Here is a 21,588-nt window from a genome sequence, read left to right on the forward strand (position 1 = left end):
CTGTGGCCGAGAATAAAGCTGACCACCCTGCGACACACGTGCAACTGAATGCCATATGCTCCATTTCAGTGGCTGCTTCACAACCCAGGCCATCAGTATCCTTCAATACACCACTAGCTTTTCTGAACTATGCAGATAGGAGTTATCCTTGCAACACATCCAGACCTTCCACCTAACACTTCCCCTACTTCTGTCCTATCACCCTTTCCCAATTCACATGTCCACTCCCCACTTACTCCAATACCTGTGCATCAAAGCCCTGGCCTGTTCACCTGCCATCCCTCCTTCATGCATTTATAGGCAGCAAATTGGCTGCCTTCCACAAAGCCACTAGATAAGATGATAAGAAATCCATCAGTGAAATAAAAAGAGTTCGCTGTAGTGTACCTCTTCGTACCTCCCACCTCTGTGTCCCTCTACGCATCCCATCTGACATAACACAGCCATCCATCTGCTGAACTGCAATCTGGGCACTGTGTGCCCAGCTGGCACTATGTGGGGGCCCAGGCATGTGTGCGTGCATTTGTGGGTTGGCAGGTGGGTGGATGCACGCGCACATTAGCAGTTTGGTTACTGTTCAGCGATACATTAAATACATTGTGCCAATGAAACAGACTCTTACACTGCAACAGTATCCTGTGATGTATTTTAACCAGACAATTTCCAACCCACCTTCCTTCCCTCATCTCTCTCTCTCTCTCTCTCTCTCTCTCTCTCTCTCTCTCTCTCTCTCTCTCGTTCTCTCTCATGCTCCTTTTCTCTTCCTCCCCCTCTCTCTTTTCTCCTTAAGAGTTGTCTTATAAAGAAAATATACTGCTCCTTCTGTGGATCTATGTTCACCCTGTACGTCACAGATTGACTATGTGTGAAACATGCTTTTCTGAGAGTGATTTACCATGTACCACAACCAGTTTCCACCCTAAAATTTGTGTAGCGTTTGATACAAATGACTATGAAGTTCCTGTCCTAAGAGAAGGCAAACAATTGCTCCCAAGCAAAATCTTACTTCTGTTTTTGTATGTGGACGTTTCATTCGCTACCAGTATTCTCAGAGTACTACGTAATATTCATGTCTGTTGCTGGAAATAAAAGTTCATTTGCGTCGTGACTAATTTGAATAATTAGTTGTATTCTCATGACTGGCATTTCTGGGTGTTACTGTTTTTATAAGCAGCAATTTACTTTAGGTAGTATACCATATTGAGCAATTTTTCATATAATACCAATGCTGATTTACTTATTGATTCCAATTTCTTTTGTCCTCACCAAGCACTTCATAAATCTTCTTGTCAGTACATATTGGTATCTTTGTTTTTGGTGGCGACAAATAGAACTAGTGGTTGTGATATTGACAGGTTGTCCATCAAAAGCAGTTTGAAAACTGATTGTTATGACATTTAAGAAAGTGAATAAAACATTGCTCTGTAAATTAACTGATAAGACCAATTTCTTCATGTGGGGCACCTCAGCCGTATGTTTGTTAAAAGACATTTTGAAGTTTCCCACCTCAGCTATTTTTTGACAAGTATTCACTTTATTACATCTTGCAAGATTTGCAAATTTTGGCCTTACAGGCCATTTCCAAACTTCGTAGGTTTCAATGTATTGTACAATTATCCGATTATAAAATGGAGGATACAGCCAGTCAGAAAGTGAGCACATAACATGCAAGTATCAGAATTAACAGTTGATGTTCAACAATGAAAGTGAGCACATATAGTAACATGAAATTAGTCATGAAGATGACTATTACTGCATGCAATAAGCTTAATGGTTTTTACTCTAATACTTGCAGGTTATGTACTCACTGACTGGTCAGCTATATCCACCATTTTATAATCAGATAATTGTAGAATATGTTGACATTTTCTGTGCTTGAAAATGAACTGTAAAGCCAATATTGGCCAGTTATGCAAGATGAAATAATGTGAATGCTTGTCAGAAACCCTTGAGGTGGGAAACTTCAAAAGTCTTTAAAAATGATAAGAAATCCATCAGTGAAATAAAAAGAGTTCGCTGTAGTGTTTGTCTCCAAGTGATAACTAACTGAGTTTTACTTTGTTCAGTTTTGTTAAATTTGTTCTTGTTTGGCAGTTAATAGATATGGGAGTTAAAATATTGAGTTACTCAGAAATAATTGTTAGCGTCATTTTTCACTTTGAACTGTCTTGATAAGAAGGAGTGATATTTTAAATGTTTCTTTTGTTTCAGCGTCATCACATCAGAGAGAGAAGTTTGTCAGTTGTAAATTTATTCTTGGAAGAAATGGCAAAAGAAGCAAAGAATATAATAACAACAATATGTGATGAACAGTGCATAATGAGTGATAAGGTAAATTTTGAGGTATTTTCTTCTTGAAACTTGTAGTTTAGTACTTTTCATTAGAGGTAGCATTATGAAATATCTGTATATTACATAACAAAAACTTAATACATTTTCTTTGCTAGCTTCATATATCACACACTCTTTTGGTGTTAGGAATTTTCATCAGAAAAAAGTTACTTGTTTTGGAAATTTATTTTGGCTATTATAGTGTCTTAGCTCATGTCCTGTTCATTATTCAGCATTGTATATGTGCAATTAGTCTGGTGGACTGGATACTGTGTAAAGATTAGGTCCCATGGGTTTATTAACAAATTTATTTAGGTGAGATTGTAACTGCAGAAGTAAAAATTTATCAAAAGGTTTCTGTTTCTGTTATTACTTTATGTAGCAACTTAGTTAAAAACAATTTCTGTGTTTGATACAACTGCCATTTGTAAGAGTGTGTAGATGGATCATGATGCAACAAAGCTTCCACCACTGCAGTGAATAGCAGTCAGTGAGCATCCATGCCATCTAGAATATCCTCTTTGCTTTGCTGTTCAGAAACTATCTCTCCATCGTGTCTGTACCACTACTCATTACAGTTCACAGAGATGAATATGGGCACAGCCAAGCCATTGGATCCCTGAAACGTGGAAAACAATCTAGAGTGGTGAATCCTTATATAAATTTATACACGCCAATGACAGTGTGACTATGAGGAGAACGACATGCATTCTGCTTGCAAGCAAGGCACCATTGAGGCAGATCATTAATGTATTTACATAGTGTAAAATAGGAGGCCCGATACGACTGTCAATCATGTGCATCTTTGTTATCGTGTACAACACCCTGTAAGTGACCTGAACCTTCAGTGAGGTAGCACATACTCTGATCACTACCCAGTTGCGTCAGAATCCTATTGGTTGGCGTAAACTGAGATGTGCGTGTGCTGGACCCAGCTTTGACCAATCTCTTTGGTTGAGTGGTCATGGATCAAGATAGCTCCCTAACTCATCAGGTGTCTTGTGGAATTCATATTGCAACATCTTTCCACCATGATCTGTGTGAGAGTGAGTATGAAACACTGTTAGGTGTCTGTAATATCTCACTGATGAAACTAGCGAGTAATATATGGTGAGAAACCTAGTGTGGTGCTGCAGTGCTAAGACACTGGACTTACATCCAGGAGGACTGTGATTCAAATTGCTGTCAGCCCATCCTGATGCAAGTCTTCTGTAATTTCCCTAAATCACATCAGGAGAATGCCATGACTTTGTTTTGAAATGGTGTAGGCTAGCTGATTTTCTTTACATCTGTCCTGAATCTGAACTTCCGCTCCATGTCAAATGACTTTGTCTTGAATCTCCCTTTATATAGGAAGAAATGTCATTTGCCTACAGAGTAAGAGTACTGAATTTCTCTCTCTCTCTCTCTCTCTCTCTCTCTCTCTCTCTCTCTCTCTCTCTCTCTCTACCATGCACGTGCAACCCCCCCCCCCCCCCCCTACACACACACACACACACTTGCTACAATGTAATCCAGCTGGTTAGAAATTGCTCATTGGATCCATATTACAAGAACTTAAAGGACAAAGTGTAGTAACCACAACTAAAAGCGGGAACGCCTTGGGGAAGCCGCCGGCGGTGGAGCATGCACCACCGGGTAAACACAGGCCGAGTCGGATGACAGACCAACGACAACTGACAACAACCGACCACAACCGACTATGAGCGACACAACGAGGAAGAGATAAACAACGGAAGCTTGTGGAAACCACAACACCAAACGTAAATCCACTCGGAACCAGAGCCAGGCAAATGTCAACAACGAGCAATGACCAGAACGCAGTACCGCCGAGATAGAAACGAAATCCAGAGCGAGTACCAGACTGGCTGGACTAGGGCAAAGCGGGTCCCTGTATACGAAACCGGAGGGAACGGCTATTGGCCGCTGTCTGCACGTGGCTTAGTGGTGGCGCCCTCGCTGCGCGGAATAGCTGCCGCGGAGGTGGAGCCCTCTATGGGCTGACCACATCCATTTGTTGTGCCGCGTGTTTGACTTCCATGGCGGAAGGTACTAGACAAAGGGTATACTTTAACATAATCTCTTGAAAATTGCTTATATCAGGCATTTTTATCTGCACCTATAATGCAAACAGAAAACATTGTATTATACTATTACTATAGGAGCTCTCTAGATTGTAATACATCTACATTTACATTTATATTCAACTAGCCACCAAGAAAAATATTACTTGTTGTAGACCATTTAATATGGTGTGTAGCTACATGAGAAAAATTATCGCATTTTTGTAATACTGTTTCGGTCAGACTGAAACATTGTGAATCCTGGCATTCTTTTTCTCAACTTCTTCAAACTCTGTATCTATTCCAATATCATAATGATGTGAACTGTGGTTGAGTAGTATTGTGAAATGAATAACTGTGTCACAGTTAAAAGTGATTTGTTGTTGACACTGCACCCAGATAGTTTGAAGGACATCTTTTCCTGCATTTTGTACTCTTCTGAAATTCATGTATAAGGATAGTAATTAATTATACTTGGAAGATTATTGTAAAATCTTTGAAGACATCCTATACAGTAGAGGACATTGATCAAGGTACCAAAATGAGAACCCAAATGTTGTCTACACTCTCGATGTATGGCAGTAATGGGACCCAGTTCTATAGCACTGCAGAAAGCAACAAAGATCCAACTTCCGCCTACATTATTAGTAAATGTTACAGTTCCATACCTCAATAGGTAAAACTGGAACCCCTAAAGGATCACATAGTTGTCTGTTAGTCTATCTGTCTGACTGGTAAGACACTTGTTTCTCAGGAATGGCAAGTGGTATCAGGTTGACATTTATGTCACATATGGTCTCTTGTCCCTTGGTGGTGCAAAAAATGTAAGGTTCTAAGTCAATGCAATCCAAATATACAGGCACATAAGTCACTCATTTCGATACATATAGAATCACTATCAAAACCTACAGATAGGGATAGGAAAAGAATTGTTTTATTTTAAGGCTAAATTCAGTGTTTGTTTATTTTTTGCAGATTCGGTTTTTTCCCCACATTTGCTGATATTTTTTCTTGTGAGGTTCGGTGTTACTTTTTTAAAAATGTTGTTTTACCAAATTTGGTGTTCCTTTTTTACGAAATTTGGCACTTATTTACCATATGTGGTGGTGTTTTTTTTATCAAATTTGGTGCTTTTTACCAAATTCAGTATTTGTTATTTCTAAATTAGATATTGTTTTTTCACCAGAATTAGTGTTGTTTGTTGCCAGATTCTGTGGTTTTTTGCCAAAGTCAGTGTTTTTTTTTCCAACGTCGGTGTTTTTTCCAACTTAAGTGTTATTTATTGCCAAATTCAGTGGCTTTTTTTCCCTAAATTTTATCTTGTTTGTTTTTGCCCAATTCTGTGTTTTTTGCCAAATTCCATGTTTTGTTCAAAATCATTGTTATTAGTCAGTTTATTTTTTATTTTATTTATTTATTTTTTTTTCCAGCAAATTCAGGGCTACTTTCATCATGACATCAAAGCTTGTTCTACATATTGCAGAAATGAAGTGTTGTTTTAAGATAATACATAAACCTCAGACTTGATTAGAAGTTAAACCGTGATTTTAACATTCAGTAACTGCCAGTTATGGGTATTAGTAAACGACTGCCTGCAGATCTATAACATTTTTATACAGTAAAATGTCGAATTTTGCAATATCTCATAAAAATCATTGATTTTGTGTTATTTCACTGAAAACTGCTAATTTTGTATTATTTTTTGCATTATTGTTTTTGTGAAATTTTCCTGTCCCTACCTAAAGATCAACTACATATATAAATATCTGGCCTGGTGGTCGAGTGGTAAAGGGCATGCCTGGAAACTGTGTGGTTGCTGGTTTGAATCAGGTTCAGATTCCATGTTAAACTGTAGATCCACTTTCCCTGGCTGAATAATTAGGGTATGTTAGGGACTCACAAGTTGCCAAAGTGGTATTTGATAGAAAGACTTCGACCAGGCCCCTGAGCCACACACATTTATTATTATTATTATTATTATTATTATTAATTATTACTGTTATTACTATTGTCATTACTATCATCTATATACATAATTAAGTTTGTACAGTACCCTCAGAGTGCAAGTTCCACTTTTACTTTTTAATATGTCTTCAACACTGGGCCTTTAAATACTAACAGATAATGTTGTTAGTTATAAGCATTTTGTGTTCAGAGCAAGACAAGTTGAAGTTACAATCTTTCTTTTAAGATTATAAATCTACATCTACATCTATACTCCGCAAGTGGCGGAGGGTACCTTGAGTACCTATATTGGTTCTCCCTTCTATTCCAGTCTTGTATTGGTTGTGGAAAGAAAGATTGTTGGTATGCCTCTGTGTGGGCTCTAATCTCTCTTATTTTATCCTCATGGTCTCTGCATGAGATATACGTAGGAGGGAGCAATATACTGCTTCACTCCTCGGTGAAGGTATGTTCTCGAAACTTCAACAAAAGCCTGTACCGAGTTACTGAGCGTCTCTCTTGCAGAGACTTCCACTGGAGTTTATCTATCATCTCCGTAATGCTTTTGCGATTATCATCTCCGTAATGCTTTTGCGATTACTAAGTGATCCTGTAACGAAGTGCGCTGCTCTCTGTTGGATCTTCTCTATCTTTTCTATCAACCCTATCTGCTACGGATCCCACACCGATGAGCAGTATTGAAGCAGTGGGCGAACAAGTCTACTGTAACCTACTTCCTTTGTTTTCGGACTGCATTTCCTTAGGATTCTTCCAGTGAATCTCAGTCTGGCATCTGCTTTACAGACGATTAATTTTATATGGTCATTCCATTTTAAATCACTCCTAATGCCTACTCCCAGATAATTTATGGAATTAACTGCTTCCAGTTGCTGACCTGCTATATTCTAGCTAAATGATAAAGGATCTTTCTTTCTATGTATTCGCAGCACATTTCACTTATCTACATTGAGATTCAATTGCCATTCCCTGCACCATGCGTCAGTTCATTGCAGATCCTCCTGCATTTCAGCACAATTTTCCATTGTTACAACCTCTCAATATACTACAGTTTCATCCACAAATAGCCTCAGTGAACATCCGATGTTATCCACAAGGTCATTTATATATATTGTGATAGTAACAGTCCTATGACACTCCCCTGCGGCACACCTGAAATCACTCTTACTTCGGGAGACTTCTCTCCATAGTGCGTTCTGTTATCTAGGAACTCTTCAATCCAATCACACAATTGGCCTGATAGTCCATATACTCTTACTTTGTTCATTAAACAACTGTGGGGAACTGTATCGAACGCCTTACGGAAGTCAAGAAACATGGCATCTACTTGGGAACCCATGTCTACGGCCCTCTGAGTCTCGTGGACGAATAGTGCGAGCTGGGTTTCACACGATCGTCTTTTTCAAAACCCATGCTGATTCCTACAGAGTAGATTTCTAGTCTCCAGAAAAGTCGTTATACTCGAACATAATGTGTGTTCCAAAATTCTACGACTGATCGATGTTAGAGATATAGGTCTATAGCTCTACACATCTGTTCAACATCCCTTCTTGAAAATGGGGATGACTTGTGCCCTTTTCCAATCCTTTGGAATGCTACACTCTTCTAGAGACCTACAGTACACAGCTGCAAGAAGGGGGGCAAGTTCCTTTCTGTACTCTGTGTAAAACTGAACTGGTATCCCATCAGGTCCAGCGGCCTTTCCTCTTTTGAGCGATTTTAATTGCTTTTCTATCCCTCTGTCATCTATTTCAATATCTACCATTTTGTCATCTGTGCGACAATTTAGAGAAGGAACTACAGTGCAGTCTTCCTCTGTGAAACAGCTTTGGAAAAAGACATTTAGTATTTTGGCCTTTAATCTATCATCTTCTGTGCCCCTGGTATTTTGTCAAATGTCATGTCTGCAACTTTCTCCCTTCATTTTTAATGAAATTTGTCTTCATTCGTGTGTAACAGTACTTGATCAAATTCTGTCAACACTATCCTGTTCATTCAGTTAACAGTTCAGTTGTTTTGTATTTTTCAGCTGTAATAAACCATTGTTTTGACTATAATTAATGTGTGGAAATTATTTACTGTGTATCTGATTTTCGTTACTGTAGGTTTGTTAATTGAGAGCAACATTAAAGAAAGAAAATATTGAGATTTCTGGCAGAATGTAAATAATTTAGCAGTAAATTCAACAGTGAACAGTGGATCAGATATATATACTTGGTCCATTCACATTAATGTGACCACCACGTTTGTTTGATGCTTGTGTGCAGTAGCCACTCACAAATGGCAGATGACAGCACTAGCACTGGAGGGTGTATAAAGCATGTTGTGGAAAAACAGTACAGTCAGTACCATAATGCAGGAACAGAGCCTTTTATCTGACATCCAAAAGGGGACGATCATTGGCTTTTGGTCCAAATGTGGAAGTATTTCTGAAACACCTAAATTTGTAAACTGTTTGTGTACCACTGTGGTTAAAGTATACCATGCATGGCAAAAAGGTACTATCCAAAACCGGCACTGAGGCAACTGTGGTGTCCCATGGGCCATAGATGATAGGAGTGAACGACGGCTGTGGTAATGTTTACTGGCAAGTAGACATGTAGCTGTTGAGAAACTCACCACAGATGAACCAGGAAGCTACCAAAAATGTCTTTTCAATGACTGTTCAGTTGTTGCTATGTATGGGCCTCTGCAGCAGGTGTCTGTTTCATATGCCTATGCAGACTGCTGTTCATCAGCAATTAAGTGTGGAATTTGCACACCGATACTGCAACTAGGCATTCACTGAGTGCCGACATGTGTCCTTTTCAGATGAATCACATTTTATGCTCCATTGGAGAGATGGCCTTTGGTGTGTGCAATGTGAAACACCTGAAAGCAAAGACCCTGATTGTGTTACGGTCTGGGGAATGTTTTTGTGGCCTTCCATGGGTGATGTCATCATTCTGGAAAGCACAATGGTTCAATATAAGTAAGCATCTATCATTGGGGCCTATGTTTACCCCTGCATGCATTTTGTTTTTCCCTGGCACAATGGCATCACCAGCAGGACAATGCAATGTCACACACAGCTCGCAGTGTACATGCCTGGTTCAAAGAGAACCAGGATGAGTTTACTGTACTCCTTTGGACACCGAACTCCCTGGATTTAAACACAATAGAGAATCTGTGGGACCACATCAATCAGGCTGTTCGTGCCATGGAAACTTAGGGCAGATGGCCACAGTGTTTCTGTTGGTATCTTCCAGAACCTCGTTGACTCTCTTTCTGCATGTCTCGCAGGAGTCCGCACTGTGAAAGGTGGTTATTCAGGCTTCTGACAGATAGTCTCACTAATCTGATTGGACAGTGTAGAAAACAATTAAAATTTCTTCATCATGCTCTTGTGTGCACAAATTCTTAAAATGATTTGAGTTTGGAGTCCAGTTTGACTTTGTTTGAAGATGTGGGGACTAACCAAGAAAGAAGCAAAAAAATATGTTTATATATGTTGTGAATGTGATAAAAAAGGTCTAGGAATAAAGTATTAGTAACCAAAGCATTCACTAGTAAAAAGAAGGTTCTGTGAACTCGAGAATAGTACAGTTAATTAAACTGGAACAAGACTCAGATACATTGATTACAACAGCTGATTCACTAACAGTCCATGATGAACTTGAAGAAATGAAATGATGCAACTTCTCTCAACAATACTAGATTTAATCTAAAGCTATATCAAATTCCAGCTTTGTCTTGTAGGAAGTGTGAAAGACTGTTGATAATTGATCTCCCAAGACTTTTGCTTAGAAATTTGCTTCTTAGTGTATTTAAAACAACCTATTAACTTTTTAAAATTCTCAAAGTTTACGTTTTATTTTTCAGCTACTTCCAAAACACTGTGCAATTTTAATATCACAGGTTGTAAACAGAAAAAAGAAAGACAAGAATAAGAAGAGTTCTCCAGAAATAGCCAAACCTGGAGTTGAAAGCTATCGAAAAACCAGAGAAGAACTCACCACGTAAGGTTTTTTTTCCCCACATTTATATGATGGAAATATTTTTTGCTGGCAGTTAGTAACGTGCTGGTAGTTTCATTTTCACATATAATTTTAAGAATATGGGTCACTCCTAGTCAATTAAATCAGTGAAAAATGTCTTTAATGTGAATAGTCTTTCTCAGTATTTTTGTGCTGTTTATGTTTTATGACATACAAAATTCAGAACTTGATAGTCTTGAATGTCACACATTTCTAGTACTTAAAAAGTACCTATTTGGAAAGGACAACTGCTTGTGTTTTGACTGGAAACATGATCCAATTCAGTTCAACACAGTAAAGTGATATTACATTATTTACTCCATTATTACTAATATCCCAGTTTTTAGAACATTAATTGAAATACTTAATAAACCTGAAATATTAACCATCGCTACCTCATATGTATTATTGAAAATTGTAATTTTTTTTTAATTACATGAGACTTGCAACTTGTTAAAGTTTCTCAAACATAGTATATGAAGAAATGCGTCCTGTAATTGTTTGGAATTCTGTTGACAGACAGTCTAGTATATTGACTTGAAAATATGTTTAAACTAAAAGAGATTTACTGGAGAACTGAGATTGGCTCACTAAGAACAGTTGCATATTCTCAGTAGAGTAATTTATTCATGATGTTTTGACAGTTTAAACACGATATAATTTTCCATTAAACTTCATCAGCTATAAAAATATTGTATTGGTGATTGTAATATATTGCAACAAAATTTAATAAATGGGATCTTAATGTCTTCTGTAAACTAGATTGGATGAAATGAAAATTGAGTGCTAAAAGAAACGGAAACCACATTTATGTCCAACTAATGTAAGCAGTAGAAAGTTTTCTCTAGACAAGAATGGACCAAACTCAGTCTAATGACAAATGGTCTAGCAAACTAAATGTAAATGTTTAAAAATGACAACAGAAAAATATTTGTTTCATACTCAGTGCTCCTGGCATCTTGCAAAGCTAATATGCAGACAGGTTAGTGTTTACAACCCTAAAATGATGCATACACAGGTCAGTCATCAGTGAGCTTGGGGTATTTACACTGAGGTGACAAAAGTCATGCGATAGTGATACGCACATATACAGATGGCAGTAGTATCATGTACACTAGGTATAAAAGGGCTATGCATTGGTGGAGCTGTCATTTGTACTCAGGTGATTCAAGTGAAAAGTTTTCCAACATGATTATGGTCGCGTGACTCGAATTGACAGTCTTTGAAAGCGGTATGGTAGTCGGAGCTAGATGCATGGGACATTCCATTTCGCAATTTTTAGGTAATTCAATATTGCAAGATCTGGCGTGTCAAGAATGTGCTGAGAATACAACATTTCAAGCATTACCTCACCACAGATAATGCAGTGGCCGACCGCCTTCGCGCAACGATGGAGAGTAGCAGCATTTGCGTAGAGTTGTCGGTGCTAACAGACAAGCAGCATTGTGTGAAATAACCTCAAAGATCAATGTGTGATGTATGATGAATGTATCCTTTAGGACAGTCCAGCAAAATTTGTTGTTAATGGACTGTTGCAGCAGACAACTGATGAGTGTGCCTTTGCTAACAGCGTGATATCGCCTGCATCACCTCTCCTGGGCTTGTGAACCCTAGAGTACTGGAAAATTATGGCCTGGCCAGATGAGTCCCGATTTCAGTTGGTAAGAGCTGATGGCAGGATGCAGTTGTGGTGCAGACCCCACAAAGCTATTGACTCAGGTTGTCAACAAGGCACTGTGCAAGCTGGTGGTGGCTCCATAATGATGTGAGCTATGTTTACACGGAATAGAGTGGGTCCTCCGGTCCAACTGAACTGATCATTGACTGGAAATGGTTGTATTTGACTACTTGGAGACCATCTGCAGTCATTTAATGATAGGATTTTTGTGGATGACAATGTGTCATGTTACTGGGCCACAGTTCTTTGTGATTAGTTTGAAGAACATTCTAGACAGTTCGAGTGAATGATTTGGCCACTCATATCACCTAACATCAATCCCATCTAACATTTACCGGACGTAATTGTGCAAAGTCCTGTACCAGCAATACTTTTGCAACTATGAACAGCTATAGGCAACATGACTCAGTGTTTTTGCAGGGGACTTCCAACAACTTGTGTTGAGTCCATGCCACATAAAGCTGTTGCATTATGCCAGGCAAAAGGAGATTGGACATGATATTGGGAGGTATCTCATGAGTTTTGTTGCCTTGGTGTATTTATAATATGCTTTCTTAATAGTCCCTGACAGTTTCAGATTTATAAAGACATCTTGGTCTCTTCCAAAAGTGTTTTCATAGTTTTGAGATCCTAATGTTTTTTATTACAGTTTGAATTGTAGGAGACTGAAAATTTGAACCCAACTCAGACAGTGAAAAAAAGAAAAAAAGGGCTAGTTATAAGTTGTAGATAATAATTTTTTCATTACTAAACTGAAGCTATTTAATGAGAAGGAATCTGTCAAGTTTTTAATAATCCAGATTTCTGGGTTTAGCTATGCCATGCCAGGGGATAGGTTGTCTGTGTCTGTATCAAAGCAATCAGCATGTGTGACAACCATGCAGAGGAGCTAGGTTTGATTTCTAGTACTGCCAGGAATTTCTCCTTGGTGAGGGAACTAGGTAGGGCTGGAAAGGACAATTGAGGAACTGTTTGAATGAAAAGTTGTGGTTCCGGTTCTCAGGAAGATGTCAACAGCTGAGATAATGTGACCATGTGCTTCTCAATATCAGTGACACCATTTGCAGAAAATGATGTGGCAGCCAGTTGGCATTATATGGTCCATTGGGCTTGATCACAGAGTTTGAAATTCAGACTCTTAATTAAGCTGTGGTCAGTGACAGTCAAAGGTCACTATATAGTTAAAGAGAGCACAGATTTAATTTAGCCCACCAGGATAACAAAATAAAAAATAAATAAAAAGAATTACTTAGGAATAAAGGAGATGACTTACTGAAAGGCAGAAGTGCTGCATTGTCAATAGCTTTCGGAATGGACTTCCTTTTTCAAGCTTATAGGAAAACACGCACATGCCTGTCTCCCTACATTGTGCTCAGTCGATTGCCAGCTCTTTCCTGGCCCACGGTGAGTGTACAGGGGTGCCCACCTCACCCCAGTACACTCACCCTGGCACAGGAAAGAGCTGGCAGTTGACTGAGCACGATATATGGAGACAGACATGTGCGTGTGTGTGTGTGTGTGTGTGTGTGTGTGTGTGTGTGTGTGTGTTCTCCTACAAGGTTGGAAAAGGAAGTTCATTCCGAAAGCTGGCAAAGCTCTGTACCTTGTGTCTGTGTACCTGTCGATGACGCAGTACTTCTGCCTTTCGGTTAGTTGTCTCCTTTATTCCTAAATAATTTGTAATTCTCAATCAGAACTTTCCATACAAAATTTAAAGAAAACTATCTATAGAATGTGTGGAGATAATCACACAATGTATACAGGTATTGAGCGGTTTATATAACCATGAAAAACTAGAACATGTTTATTTGCCAATTTGCAACTCAATGCTTGCACTATACAGTTTGTGTGCTTGCACTAACCAGTTAATGGTTATCTTCATGTTTATGAAGCAAAGTCATGTAATGGTTAGCACACAGGACCTGTGTGCAAGGACAGCCAGGAAAATATCTGGCCAGTCATTGTGATAAGGGTTTTCCATGCTTTCCCTAAGTATGTCAGCACTACAGCTGGGATAATTCTTTTCTAAAGTTAATGACCTTGTTTTCAACAGGGCATTAAACACTGATGTGCCTTCCTTTCTTTTGTAAAGGACATCACCAATTTCCCTGCCCTTCCATTCTCCAATCAGATTCTGTGCTCCTTTTCTAATGATCTTATTAATGGGATGTTGAACTCTAATGTTCCTCTCTTCCTTGAGCTATCTTTTCACATTCTGTTGCTTGTACTTCACTCATGATTTTTCAGTACCATATAGAAGAATCTAAAAGTGTTTGATTCAATTCTAAGGCAGAAGTTGGTAGCTGTGTGGAATGTCAGCATTTTGCTTGTCATTTTCCTTACTCGCTAAGGCATAATATGAGTTTTCTTATGGTTGGATGTCAATAACAAGATTTACAAACACAACAATTTTGTTAACAGTGTCATGAGCTTATGTGGTTAATGGATCAATAGGATCAGGTTGTTTCCCATACACAAGAGATGTATTTATAAAGTACATTATATCTTTCTTTCTCATTAAAAATTATTTGGTTTAGGGCATAACATGCATGTAGTTGTCGAGTAAATTCAATTTCAGGATCTTTAATAACATACATTGTGTATGATGTAGTCTCTGGTACAAGTTGTTGTGATAAAGTAATTTGTAATAGTACGCTATACTACAACAGACTTAAGTCCAAAAATTATTATAAATTAATACATTTTATTTAAATGTATTTTCCAATTTGTATGGCCTATTCTTTTTGTGCCACTGACTAAATTTTTCTATTATTAGCTAGAAAGTAAGAGTTACTGTAATTTTTATTTTTAGCATGGATAAACTTCACATGGCATTGACTGAACTATGTTTTGCCATTAACTATTGCTCAACCATCAATGTGTGGGATTACACTTTTGCACCCCGTGAATATCTGACACAGCATTTGGAAACAAGGTTTGCATGGGCACTTGTAGGAATGGTGATGTACAATCCAGATACTAGTGAAATCGCTAAACCTTCAGAACTTCTGATAAGTGTTGGAGCTTATATGAATGTACTACAGACAGTAGAGAATTATGGTGAGTAATGGTTTTTAACAATATTGTAATATTAATTTTGTTCTTCGATCACTCTTGTCATCATGTACAAAACACTATAATCTATCCCACTTACAAGGAAACCTCCCCATCGCACCCCCCTCAGATTTAGTTATAAGTTGGCACAGTGGATAGGCCTTGAAAAACTGAACACAGATCAATCGAGAAAACAGGAAGAAGTTGTGTGGAACTATGAAAAAAAAAGCAAAATATACAAACTCAGTAGTCCATGTGCAACATAAGCAATACAAGGATAATGTTAGATCAGGAGTGCCGTAGTCCCGTGGTTAGCGTGAACAGCAGTGAAACGAGAGGTCCTTGGTTCAAGTCTTCCCTCCAGTGAAAATTTTACTTTCTTTATTTTCGCAAAGTTATGATCTGTCCGTTCGTTCATTGACGTCTCTGTTCATTGTAATAAGTTTAGTGTCTGTGTTTTACGACCGCACCACAAAACCGTGCGATTAGTAGACGAAAGGACGTGCCTCTCCAATGAGAACCGAAAACATTTGATCGCAAGGTCATAGGTCAACCGATTCCTCCACAGGAAAACATGTCTGATATATTCTATACGACACTGGTGACAGCATGTGCATCACCTGACAGGAATATGTTGTCGACCCACCTAACTTGTTCACTTGGCGAATGGGTAAAAATATTCTTCTACCTTGCCCGATGTAGGTTTTCTTGTTGATGTGATAATCACTCCCAAAAAAGTGATCGCATCGGACGGACAGATAATAATTGTCTGAAAACAAAAAATTAAAACTTTTCAATCGAGGGAAGACTTGAACCAAAGACCTCTCGTTCCGCAGCTGCTCACACAAACCACGGGACCATGACGCTCCTGAGCTCATATTACCCTTGATATTGCCTATCTTCTCATGGACTACTCAGTTTGTATATTTTGCTTATTTTTTTCATAGTTGCAAACAACTTCTTCCGGTTTTCTCCATTGATCTGTGTTCAGTTTTTCAAGGCCTATCCACTGTGCCAACTTATAACTAAATCTGAGGGGGGTGCGATGGGGAGGTTCCCTTGTTAGTATCGTATATGTTTACCTTGAAGTAGATGAAGAACAGACCTTTATGAGAGCTCTACTTTTTCTTTTTCTTTTTTTGTAATTTTTGCATTAGGAATAGTTGTTTCTCTTTCAAACTTGGGTGGTAAACATATGAGTGCTGCTTGAAGTTTCAAAATTCAGTTGGGAATTTGTGTTTTGTTCGATTTCCCCAGTGTTGAGTTTAACTCATTTTCCATCCACTAATCTCTTTAAAATGTTTTTCATTTTATTAATTGTTATAATAAATCATTCACATAAGTGTTCATTATTACCTTCTTGTATATTTTTCCCTTGTTCCCTTGTGTATGTTGTTTTTTGTTACTGTATGAGCTAGTCTTTGACTGGTTTGCTTCTTACTTCAGCTTCACATTGCAAATCTTTGGCATTGCAGTGTGATTACATTGTTCCCTACATGCTCATTTTGCTCCACATTTATAGGTCAGATATTCTCCCCCCCCCCCCTCCCCCCCCTTTTTTTCTGTACAGACATGGTGACAGTGCTGTGGAACCATCACTGTCAGCACAATATTTCACTATACTAGCTTATGATAACTTGACTACAAGCCTGGGAAGCTGAACCTAGGAAGAGGGAAGGAAACTCAATGTACAAGTCGGTGCATAGTGAAGTAGTGTGTCCGAACACTGCATAGAGATGAGCACAGAGTAAATATATTGCTTCCAATGTGAGCTACTGTATAAACTAAGCACAGAGTGAAAAGTATAGTGTTAGACATAGAGCAGGTCCGAGGTAGTTGATGTCTGCGTAGGAACTGCCACACCAGGCCTACTGCTGCCAGCAAGTAAACACCTGTGTCTGCAGCTCTGCCCGTACTATGTTCACACACACCCTCTGTCATAGCATTCTGCACTATTCTGCTGCGATAACTGTGACAGCTCATCTGCATCCTCGTGGTCATGCGGTAGCGTTCTCGCTTCCCACGCCCGGGTTCCCGGGTTCGATTCCCGGCGGGGTCAGGGATTTTCTCTGCCTCGTGATGGCTGGGTGTTGTGTGCTGTCCTTAGGTTAGTTAGGTTTAAGTAGTTCTAAGTTCTAGAGGACTGATGACCATAGATGTTAAGTCCCATAGTGCTCAGAGCCATTTGAACCATTTGAACCAGCTCATCTGCATCCATCTTGATGTCCGCTGGCGGAGAGTCTAAATCCCTCCCTCCTGAAGAGGTCACTGAAAATGGTGTGGCTTCTACTGCAGCCTCTTTCACAAAACCAGCCATGACATAGGATTCTCCAGCAATGGCTCAACCACTGAAGAAGACAATGCTGACACGGCTGGCTCCATTGGAGGGGAGAAACGAGTAGTTACAGTTCACTCCATAAAGTGTCTTCAGTACTTAAGCAATTGGCTGCTCGGTGCCATCTGGGTTCCTGTGCAACAGAACCATACCAACACCGTACTATGACCAAGGTTAATGGTTTACACAGCACAGAGGAATTCAAATAGGGAGCAGTGCACACACAGTTTGAAAATTCTGTTAACAGTCCACAGACCGCATGAATTTGACACCCTTTTGGTGAAGCCAATCAATAGGATGGCAGATGTGCACAGCCTGGGAAATGAACTTAGTGTAATAAGAAATCTTGCCCAAGGACTAGAGCTCCCACAATTCTTGGGTACCAGCAGGTTGACAGTGGCTTCAATGTGCTTGTCCATAGGGACTAAGCTGTCTTTGTTAAGCATGTCCCAAAAAAATACTCTTTTGGGGGAAGACGTCTACATTTTTCGTTTTCAATGAAGGCTGTTCTCTACAAGGTGTTGGAAAACTGTCTGCAGATTTTGTTAATGCTCCTCTCACATGGAACGCATGATGCAGAGGTCATCAAGGTAGTTGATGCAACAGGGAATGTCCTGATCCACCTGCACAAAATATCCATGATGAATTCCTGGTGCAGTTGAAATTCCAAAGGGCAAACAATTAAACTGGTAAAGCCCCAAGGGGATATTGAACAGTAAAAAGTTCTGAGAAGTGGCATCCAATGGCAATTGCAGGTATTAATCGCACTGTTCGATAAGTGTAAAAAACTGTCCTCCTGACAACTTTCCCAACAACTTCTCCAGCTGTGCACCAAGCAAGGTGGCGCAGTGGTTAGCACACTGGACTCGCATTCGGAAGGACGACGGTTCAATCCCGCGTCCGGCCATCCTGATTTAGGTTTTCCGTGATTTCCCTATATCACTTCAGGCAAATGCTGGGATGGTTCCTTTGAAAGGGCACGGCCGATTTCCTTCCCCGTCCTTCCCTACCCCGAGGTTGTGCTCCGTCTCTAATGACCTCGTTGTCGACGGGACGTTAAACACTAATCTCCTCCTCTCCTCCTCCAGCTGTGCAATTTGAAACATGTTTGCAACACATTGTGCATTGACCTCATATTTAAAACAGGTATACAGTGCTGTCTGACCTCTGAATCACACTCAGAGGGGCAGCCCACTAACTAGATGAAATAGGAGAAACAATGCTGAGATCCTGCTAACACTGCAACTCGGCATTGACCTTGCTGTGCATTGTGAAAGGAATGGGGCGGGGACAACAAAATTTAGGTATTGCTGATGCCTTGTGGCTTGAATATTTTGCGCAATCCAAGGTTTTCTCAAACAATTTGTTGTACAACTACAGAAAAGAGTCCAAATCTTGAATGGGGACCACTTAAGATACTAAATGCACTTTGTCGATTATCTGGAAGCCAAAAACAGATAAGATGACTAATCCAAAAAATATTTTGTACCAAGGATGTAGTAACTACTAACAAAGTTAGTTGCTGATCCACGTTCTTATAATGTGCAGAGATGGAGAATCGCTGCACTGAAAGGGATACATTGTGTACTATAAGGCACAACTTGACATAGTGGCTGTTGCAATGCAGGCAACCCAAGAGCCTGTACGTACCTAATTTAATTAGACTGACAGTTACTCCAGTCTACCTGAAACTCAATCAATTGTCTATCCACTACCAACATTGGCAAAATATGCTTGCATGATGCTTGTGGGATGTTGGAGACAGGGAGTAAACTAGAGCCTCCAACAACTGTCCCACAGCTCAACGGCATTCACAAACTTTTGCCAAATGGCCTATTTTGTGTCATTTCCCATGCAAGTCATCTACATGGAGGCAGTTGTATTGCATGTGCACCAAATGACAATCGGGGCAGGACCGTCAGTGTGCTCATAATGGTGTTTTGTGACTTACTGGTTTTATGATGTCCTCTATACCAATATGCCAGCAGCAGTCATCAGTAATTTATTTACTTATTTTTTTTAAATTCCTTTATTGATGCTACTAACTCACAAAGTCATATGCTGAACAGAAATGCAGTTGCTACAGCATTTCTCTTGTGTGCTTCCTTTGTTTGCAATTTGTTATAGCTCTCTTCAAAATAGTTATCCAGTTAAGTGATTTTTTTCTGCTTTTAACAGCAGAAAAAATATACCATCTTTTCTTTGTCTTATAAAACTTTCGTGTAGTGGATATAACTCTCACTTCCCAATAGATGGACGGAATGAGTTCCCCAAAACTGAACAGGTAATAATCAGGGAAAAATATTTAATTGTTAATAGTATGTCAGGCTTGTTGCTGTGGTTCTCTTTGTAAGATTGTTATTGCTAAGTTGGGACAGGTGTTTTACAATGCCCTATAAGTGTCCACATGTCCACCCTTTTCTTTTCAGTTGATTTCAATTTCTTCCATACAGTAAAAATGAGTATGAATGTTCATTATGTATCCATGAAGCTCCTGAAAAATGTACAATGGATATCATTATTTTTCATCTTCAGTTGTGACTGAGCATGTTATTTATGTCAGTTTGATCCTTGAAGGTTTTTTAAAATTTTTCAGTTCATGAATTCCTTTTCTGGAGGGATTCTTTAATTTTTTATTATTTATTCTGTCCTCTACTTTAAGTATTAGGTTAAAATGTTTATTCATTAGAATAAACACATGGCACACCTTTTATGTAACTTATTTTTAAAAATGTCTTAAGAAACAGACATTGGTGATGAGCTTTCAGCTGTACTAAATGTATGAAATTTGTGTGCAGTTGCAGAGCCTTTCTGACATTTTAGGTATGATTGGTGACACATGAAAATTTGTCTCGAACTGGGACCCTAACCAGGATTTCTAGCCTGTTGTGAGTGGTCGCTGTAACCATTTCTGCTATCCGAGCTTGCTTTTAGTACTGACCTAAACTTCCAAATGTCATACTGTCTAGGACACCATTGCTTACAACTTTACTTGGACTTCTGCCACAGGGTTTCAAGGAGACTATTATGATTGTCCTTTTGCCCATCGTTGCTTTTAATATGTATTTTTAACAATGTCTGAAGAAATAGACATTGGTGATGGTCTTGCAGCTGTACTAAATTTATTAGGTTATCCTTATACCAATGCAGCTAATGTCGGACAGATTCTGCAGTTTTGAATATATTTCATAAATTTAGTACATTTGCAAGATTGTTGCCAATGTCTTTTTCTTCACACACTGTTAAAAATAAGTATTACAAGCCTGGACGGGCAAAATGATGATCGTCATACTAACATAAGCCCGGACGGGCAAAATGATGATCGTCATACTAACATTGAATACGTTTGCCTCCTTGAAACCCTGTCGCGGAAATCCATGTAAAGTTGTGAGCGATAGGATTGTAGACAGTATGACATGTGGAAGTTTGGGTTGGTCATGGAAGCATGCTCAGATAGCAGAGATGGTTAATGCAACCACTCTTGACAAGCAGGAAATCCATGTTCAAGTCCTGTGTCACCAATAGGTAATATCTTCACACCTAATACAGCTAATGTCAGAAAGATGCTGCAGTTGTGAATAAATTTCATAAATTTTGTGTAACTAATATACATTGTTTGTGTTACTTATTTAGACACTTTAGCACTTTGCTAAACTGTCTTCATTTTCCAGCTTAACTATGATAATTTTCTCGTTCATTTGATCATATGTTTTCACTTTTATGTAGCTTACATCTTCTACCCATTTATTTGACTTATTTTGTTTTTTCATTGACGTATATTTATGGATTTTACTTGTTGTAATGCTTAATATTACAACTTTATTGATTGAGACATTTAATGTATTTTCCACATGTATTAATTATGATCATTATTATTTTCTGCAGTGCACATTGACATTACTCGAGTCTTCAACAATGCGTTGCTGCAGCAAACACAAAATATGGATAGTCATGGTGAAAAAACAGTGGCTTCACTATACACTCAGTGGTATGTATAGTTTGATATGAGCCTTGTCAGCTTTTTTTAAACAGAAGCATTTGTCAATGAAGTACATATAACATTTCTGCATAAAATCTATGCAGAATGTTCAATCCTTAAAGAGCTGTCTCTATTTTTTAATCACCAAATTTTATTCGCTGTTGCATAGT

At 38.8% G+C, this 21,588-nt stretch overlaps 1 pseudogene; it reads left to right on the forward strand.

Annotated features, from left to right (window-relative positions):
- LOC124722310 overlaps window positions 1-21,588 on the forward strand; it is a 145,912-nt pseudogene that overhangs the window by 93,423 nt on the left and 30,901 nt on the right.

This window comes from Schistocerca piceifrons, chromosome X (assembly GCF_021461385.2).
Source record: "Schistocerca piceifrons isolate TAMUIC-IGC-003096 chromosome X, iqSchPice1.1, whole genome shotgun sequence".
NCBI lineage: Eukaryota > Metazoa > Arthropoda > Insecta > Orthoptera > Acrididae > Schistocerca > Schistocerca piceifrons.